Source organism: Acomys minous, assembly GCF_964271855.1.
Source record: "Acomys minous genome assembly, chromosome: 2".
Classification (NCBI taxonomy): domain Eukaryota; kingdom Metazoa; phylum Chordata; class Mammalia; order Rodentia; family Muridae; genus Acomys; species Acomys minous.
In genome coordinates, this window is record NC_140484.1 from 412,404 (window position 1) to 419,940 (window position 7,537).

Consider the following 7,537-nt stretch of genomic DNA (forward strand, 5'->3'; position numbering starts at 1 on the left):
TGCACATGTTTATTTTCATTTGAATATTCACAGATCAGAAGATTGCATTTTATTAGAGTCATTTTAGAGACAGTGTGCAGCACTGGTTTCTGATGGGGAAAAAAGGTATATCTACAAATAGGGTTAAGAGTTGGAGTTAAGCCAGGTGTGGTGTGCATGCCTGTAATCCCAGCACTCAGGAGGCAGAGGCAGGTGGATCTCTGTAAATTCAAGGCCATCCTGGTCTACAAAGCGAGTCTAGGACAGCCAGGACTACACAGAGAAACCCTGTCTCAAAAAAAAAAAAAAAAAAAAAAAAAAAAAAAAGAAAGAAAGAAAGAGAAAAGAATTGGATTCAAGCGTGTTAAAAAAAAAGGAGAACGTATAGAAAAAGAACATGTGTTGGTAGTGATAAGTGAAACCATATGCTTGTTATGATAAGAAATGAGATAAGTTATCCTCCTGAGCGTGACGATGAGCATAGTGTAAAATGAGGGACATAACCCGATACCTCATTGGTTGAGAGGAGGCACAACTGCTCCCAATAGATGAGTATATAAGCTGAGGACAAGACCACTCAGGCTGGCCGTGATGTCTACTAAGACCACGCCACTGTACTGATCAAGTTGGACACATGTCCCCAAGTCCAAAGACCCACCAGCGACCAGACCAGACCAGACCAGACCGGGGCCCCAAACTAGAGAAGGAAGCCCGCTGTGGACCACTCAGTGCACTGGGACAGATTGCGAGCCTGACCTGTGAAGCCATTGACCAGGCTCCAGCTGTACTTAGCAGACTTAGAGAGGTTTCTGGAAGTCTGAGTGAAGAGTGATGAGTGTGTGACTAATAAAGCATCTGTAAAATCTCAATACTCCTTGAGGTTCTTCCTTCCCTTGACTCGCATCAGCTTGAGTGGTGCACGCCTTTATTCCTAGCACTCAGGAGGCAGAGGCACGTGGATCTCCATGAGTTTGAAACTAGCCTGGTCTACAGAGTGAGTTCAGGTCAACCAGGGCTATACAGCGAGACCCTGTGTCAAAATAACAAAACCAGAACCAAATTAAACAAACAAAGAGCTGTGAATTTGAATGACCATGAACACAGACCTCTCTCTGCAAACCCAGCACACAGGTGCATAATCATGGCGCCAGGATTGTGTCTTGTGAGGTACCCAGAATGTGGGTTTAAGGGAGCAAATATTCTCAGAAAGACAAGCTTCAGATGCTGCTGGCTACTGCCCCTTTCACATACCCCGTAGGCATGATGGTGTGTGACTCACGGGTGCCACGCTGATGAAACACTGCAGGCCCATCCTTGTAGGACGTGAGCGAATAAATGTAGACGGTGCTTTCAAAACTGACAAGGTTCAGAAAAACAAACATTTGCTCCAAGGCACCGAGGATATAAAGATTTTTATAAAATACACAGAAAAGAAGGGAAGGGTCAGCAAGATTGTTTAGAGGTAAAAGATCAATTAGGTGGCTGTGTAGAGGAGTCCTAGGCCACATGTCATTAAACTGCGTAGTTTTCAACTGTTCGTGGACTATTTATAAAAACGGATCACTAACTAGCCCAAAGCAAGAGCCAATGCCGCAGTTTGGATGTAGCAAGCCAGTAAGCAGCCAGTGAAACATCTCATATTCAGAATGCATTGCCCCCAGCTGGTAGTCCCAGTGCTCTTTTAGGGGCTGGGAAATGGGAGATCAGTAGAGCTGGGCCTCTGAAAGTTATGGCCCAGTCCCTGGTTCCTGTTACTGTCTTTGGTTCCTGGTCCACCACGCTGTGAGGGGCCTCAGCCACATGCTCCTGCTGCTGTAGACTAAGCTGCTACATCGCACCATCCTCACTATGATGAATGGAAGTGGTGAATCCAAGTAAGCCCCTCCTGTCTTAAATTGTTCACATTGCATCGTGTAGTCACCGCAGCAGCAACAACAAAAACATCTACTATATGTATTATGCAATAAAGAGCTGACATGCACAGACCAGGTTCACAGGATCAGTACAGTAAAATTACACACTAATATTTTGTAAAAATGTTAGCCCCAAAATGAAGGAGACTGTCCTAGGATTACTTACTCAACAACAACCAGCACCATAAAAACAGGTCATAGGTCCCACACTACGAATAGTTCCTGGGATGGTTAATTTTATGTCAACTTTACACAGGCTAGAGTCATCTGAGGTGAGAAAACCCCAATTAAGAAAATGCCTCCATAATATTGGGCTGCATGTAAGCCTGAATATATGACTTGGATCTTGGCTGGTTCAGACTTTAGAGAGTAGACAAATAGCTCACCCATGCTGGAGATCAAAGGGTTCGGTGTGACTTGGGGGCCAGGAAGAGCTTCACAGAGGAGATGACATCTCATCTGGTTTGATATCTTTTTGCATGGGTTTGTGGGTTGCCAAGACCTGTGGATGACTTAGGGCAGAGACTGAACGAGGGCCTCTAACTCCACCCAGCAATCCACCAGGGCCTCGTGCACCCAGGGCCTCACTGAGTCTCCCGCCCACCTGAACGAGTTACGGCCACAGCTGCTGATCTAATTACTGGGAACTGAATGGCTTCCAAGGGCCTGAGAAGAGCCTGGTTTTGCACATCTAAATATGGAAATTTAATAACTGTACTGGATGCAACTCTCTATCTCTGTCTGTAGTGTTGCAGAGAGAAAATTAGTCTTGGTGTTTTTAATTTTACAGATATTAAGAGACTGGTGCAAACAACAAGACTCATGAGGTGGAGAGTTTGAAGTGACAGAACTCAGCTCATGGCCCAGTTGGGCTGTTGATAGAGTTGTATAGTGTGAGAGTCAGAGGGCCTTATTGCTGAACCAAACATGGGATCTGCACATAGGGATAGTGAAAGCACCTAGGTTGTAGGTAAAACCGCAGTGTGTATGTGTGTGTGTGTGTGTGTGTGTGTGTGTGTGTGTACGTGCGCTTGCTCGCGCACACATGCATGCACATGCTTTCTCTAGGAAGGGCATGCATTATTTTAATCAGATTCTTGAAGGGACCCATAATTGCAAAACCACTAAGAATCTTGAATGTGGACTATGTCCTTTCATTGGTGGTGGAAGGGCACAGGACCCTGAGGAGAAGGCATGCCCGAGAGCTCCTCACTGTCTAAACGGATGTCCATCCTTAGCAGTCCAGACCTCTAGATGTGAGAGGTCTTGTTTTAACTTGATGCCCTCAAGCCTGACTAAGCACCAAAGCCTTCAGAGGGATTAATTAACAATTATGTACCCTGGCTTGCTCACCCCCGACGCACCACTGAATCCAAGGTGTGTACGAGAGAGCCTGCGTGGTTAGAAAGCTTTCTTAGTGGCTCCTTTACTTGTAGCTTAGAACTGGCACTGGGATAAAGCTCTGGGGTTACATTGTGAGAAAAACACTCCACTCCTTAAAGAGTGGAGCATGGAGGGGACTGTTGGGTATGTGTGGGAGTGGTGGTGGGTGGGTATGCTGGTTGTCAAATGGCCTTTCAGAGTTGGTGATTTACCTCAAGGATTCACAGGACTCAACCTAAATCACACCCATGGGTGGGACTTAACTATAGCAAAAGTTTGCCAGTAAGATAGCAACGTCCAAAGGATGTGGGATGAAGAACAGAGGAAACCAGATGTAAACTTCCCAGAGTCCTCTCCAAACCCTGAGGTCGCACAGCGTATGCTAACAATTTAGCAGGTGACCCTGACAGCAGGTGTGGCCATGGGCCAGGGCGGAGGCCTATTGAGGCTCTGTGGAAGAAATGCCTATTCAAGTCCTTTGTCCATTTTGAACCAAGGTTTTGTGAAATTTTAGGACTTTCTTAGACAACTTGGATAAAAATCTATTGTCAGATATATGGCAGGCAAATACTTTTTTTCCATCATATATGTTGACTTTTTTGCTCTGTTGATACCATCTTTTTTGTTTGTTTGTTTGTTTGTTTTTTGTTTTTTGAGACAGGGTCTCTCTGTGTTGCCTTGCCTGTCCTGGACTCACTTTGTAGACCAGGCAGGCCTTGAACTCACATTGATCCTCCAGCCTCTGCCTCCCGAGTGCTGGGATTAAAGGCGTGTGCCACCACACCCAGCTGATACCATCTTTTGCTGCAGAGTGTGTGTGTGTGTGTGTGTGTGTGTGTGTGTGTGTGCAGGGATGCACCTATGGGGAGGCTCGAGCGAGGAGGATATTGGGTATTTTCCTCTATTGCTCTTTATCTTAGTCTCTTCAGACAGGGCCTTTATTTATTTTTTGATAATTTTGTGCATGTGTATTGTGTGTTTTTATATTGTTTGATAATTTTGTAGATGCATATTGTGTGTTTTGATCGTCTCCCCACTCCCTCCACTTCAACCCCTTACCTCTCCCCACGACAGGATCTCTTCTGAACCTGGGGCCTGTTGGTTGTCCAGTTCTGCTGTCCAGGGGCCCAGACAGCACCCTGTCTCTCAGTCTTGCCCACCCTCCCTGCTGGGGTCTCAGACGCACACCGTGGCTTTCCATTTTTACTGGGGTGTGGGGGATCTGAACTCAGGTCCTCGTGCTTGTGCAGCAAGTGTTTCTACTCACTGAGCCATTGCATCAGCCCGTGCCCAGACATTTTTAATTTTCACAAAATTCAGTTTGTCTAGGTTTCTTTTGTTGTTGTTCTGTGTGTTTTGTTTCACTAAAAAAAAATAATCGTTAAGCCCCATGACATGAAGCTTTCCCTTTCCTTTCTTCTAAGAGACCTTCTTCTGCCATTTTTTGGGGGGGGGGGCTGTCTACTTTAGGTTTATCAATTATATTGATCTTTTCAAAGAATGACCTTTGTTTTCATTGATTTTTTTCTATTTTTAAAATTTCTGACCTACTTTTTCTCTGCTCTAATCATTATTTTCTTTCTTCTGCTGGTGTTTGGGTTTATTCTTTTTTTTTTTCCTGTTCCTTGAGTTTATAAAGTTAGGCCATTGATTAGCCCCCTCTCTCTCTGCCTCCCTCTTCCCCTTTCTCCTAGTCTTTCTGTATAGCTGCATATTTCCCTTTTCTTTTTTTCTTCATTTTCCTCTAAGCACTTTCTAACTTCCCTTGTGAATTCTTTGATCCACTTGTCAAGAGTATGTTGCTGAGGACTGGGATCTAGCTCAGTGGGATAAAGCTTTTGTCTGGCATTCCTGGGGGCCTAGGTTTATCATCAGGATATAAAAAGAAGCATGTTATTTAATTTTTACAGATATGGGGACTTTATTACTTTAGTCATATTATTGATTTACACCTCAAAGCTTTGTAATATATATATATATATATTTAAAAATCTATTCAGATTTTTATTTGTACCCTAACATGTTCTATCCTGAAAAATGTCCCTTGCACACTTAAGAAGAACATGAGTGTTTGTTCTCTCAGAGCAGATGTATATCTTACAGAGAAGAATGTTAGTCCTTGAGAATTAATATTGTGAAGATGTTATACAACTGAAAGCAATTTACATACTTAATGAAATCTCCGTCAAAACTGCAATGACAGTTTTTACAGAACTAGAGAAAACATTCATAGAATTTATGTGGATACAAAAGATCATGAGTAGCCACAGCCAGAGGCATTATATTATCTGACCTCAAACTATACCACAGAGCTGTAGTGACAAAGATGTCACCAAACTGGCACAAAAACAGACATGTGGACAAATGGAGCATTGTGGAAGACCCAGAACCCAGATATAAACCCACATAGCTATGAATAGTCAAAATTTGCCAAAGTAAAAAGTATGCATTGCAAAAGAAGACATTCTTTAAAGTAAATGGTGCTGGAAAAACTGGATATCTCTCTGCAGAAGGATACAGTTTGGGAACTGAAATGGCTAAAGGAGAACACAAGGTAAACACTTCAGGACATAGGTACAGGCAAGAAGTGTCTAAGTAGAACCCAATATCAGCACAAGAAACAGCCTCAAGAACTGAAGTATGGGATTACATGAAATGAAAAAGCTTCATATTTGAAAAAGGAAAAAGCTTCATATCAAATAAAATTATCAAAAGAATAAACATTAATATAAGGATGGGGAAAATCTTTGCCAGATATAGTTTAGATAAGAAGTTAATATCTATAATGTGTAGAGAACTGTAAAACTAAACACCAAACCAAACACTAAGCCAATAAATGGACCAATGCACAAAACAGATAGCTTTTTTGCTTGTTTGTTTGTTTGTTTGTTTTTATCTTGTTTAGTTTTTTTGAGAGAGGGTTTCTCTGTGTAGCCTTGACTGTCCTGGAACTCATTCTGTAGACCAGGCTGGCCTCAGACTCACAATGATCCACCTGCTTCTGCCTCCATGAGTGCTAGGATTAATGGCGTGCACCTCCACATCAGCTCTCGAGAGAAATACAAATGCTAACAAGTATTTAGAAAAATGTTCAGAGACAAACCTGGCCTACATCGTTCCATGCCAGCCAGGGCAACATCGTGAGGCCCTGTCTTAAAAAAAACAACCAAGCAGGCAAACCATGACAACGAAAGCCCCAGCGAAACAGTCACCAACCAGACAAGGAACAGAGCTGTTGTAGGAGCCAGCAGTACCACTCCCAGCCACATACCCAGAGGGCAGGGCATCCTCCCACAGAGAGACCTGCACACCCATGTGTACAGCTGCTTATTTCACAATAGTAGTAAATGGAATCAGTATAGATGTCCATCAACAGATTAACGGATAGTGAAAATGTACATATACATGTTGCAGGGTATTTGATCCCATTGTGATCCCTGAGACTGTGAACTGTAAAAACCTGTCTTTTGCTTGGTGCAATTGAGCCCTAGCACACACCTTTAATCCAAGAGCTTTCTATATACAGGATTTAATAAAGTTAACTCTAGGTCAAGAGGTGGAGCAAGAAACCAGCCAGGGAAAAAGAGTAGGAGGGACTTTGAGTTGAGGGGTATTTAAGACAGCCTGTGGAAGTAGAAGGAGCTCTTGAGATTTTAGCTTTTAGCTCTTTAGCTCCTTGGCCTTTGGCTTTTTGGATTTTGAGCTTTGAGCCTTTGGCCTTGGATTTTTGTTTGTTTGATTTTTGGTCTTTTCCTCCTGAGCTGTCAGCTGAGCTAGCGAGCCTTTTGGGCCTTTTTTGTCTGGATATGAGCTGAGTAGGAAGGTCAGCTGGGTTCTTTCTCTGCCTCTCTGAGCTAGCAGGTTTTCACCCCAGCATCTGGATCCTGAGTCTTTATTGGTAAAATAGAACATTTGGGGTTTTATTTAAAATAACACATACATATGGAATTTTACTTAGCAGTAAAGAAAAATGAATTCATGAAATGTGCAGGTTAATGGCTGGATCTGGAAAACTGTACATTCTCTCTCATGTGTGGACCGTAGTTTCTGGTTGTTAAATATGTCTGTCAGGGTAGGAGTAAGTGTGGCTAAAGGCCAGGAAGCTAGGAAGGGGCTAGTGAGATATGGAAGAAGAAAAAAAGAAGCTTTAAGAAAAGGCCTGGAGAAGACAAGGAGGGCATGTGTGATATCAGAGTGGAAGGCAGGAGGCAGAAGCGTGTGCTGGGGAAACGGGGAGGAAGTAAGGGACAACTAACTATGAG